Source organism: Cariama cristata, unplaced genomic scaffold, assembly GCF_000690535.1.
Source record: "Cariama cristata isolate BGI_N322 unplaced genomic scaffold, ASM69053v1 scaffold10804, whole genome shotgun sequence".
Lineage (NCBI taxonomy): Eukaryota > Metazoa > Chordata > Aves > Cariamiformes > Cariamidae > Cariama > Cariama cristata.
In genome coordinates, this window is record NW_009611253.1 from 33149 (window position 1) to 33368 (window position 220).

Consider the following 220-nt stretch of genomic DNA (forward strand, 5'->3'; position numbering starts at 1 on the left):
CGGCGGGAAGGGCGGGCCGGCCCCCCGCGTGGAACCCGCCGGTGCAACCCACGCCGCGCGGGGCCAGGCCGGTCTGACAGGCTCCGCACCAGCTCTTCCACACAACAGCCCACGCGCGGCAAAGCGCCGCGCAGCCCAACAGCTAAAGCAATAAAATGGCCGTTCATTTAATTTTGGAGAAGATAGAGCGGTCTCAAAACGACCAAAAGTGCACCTGCGT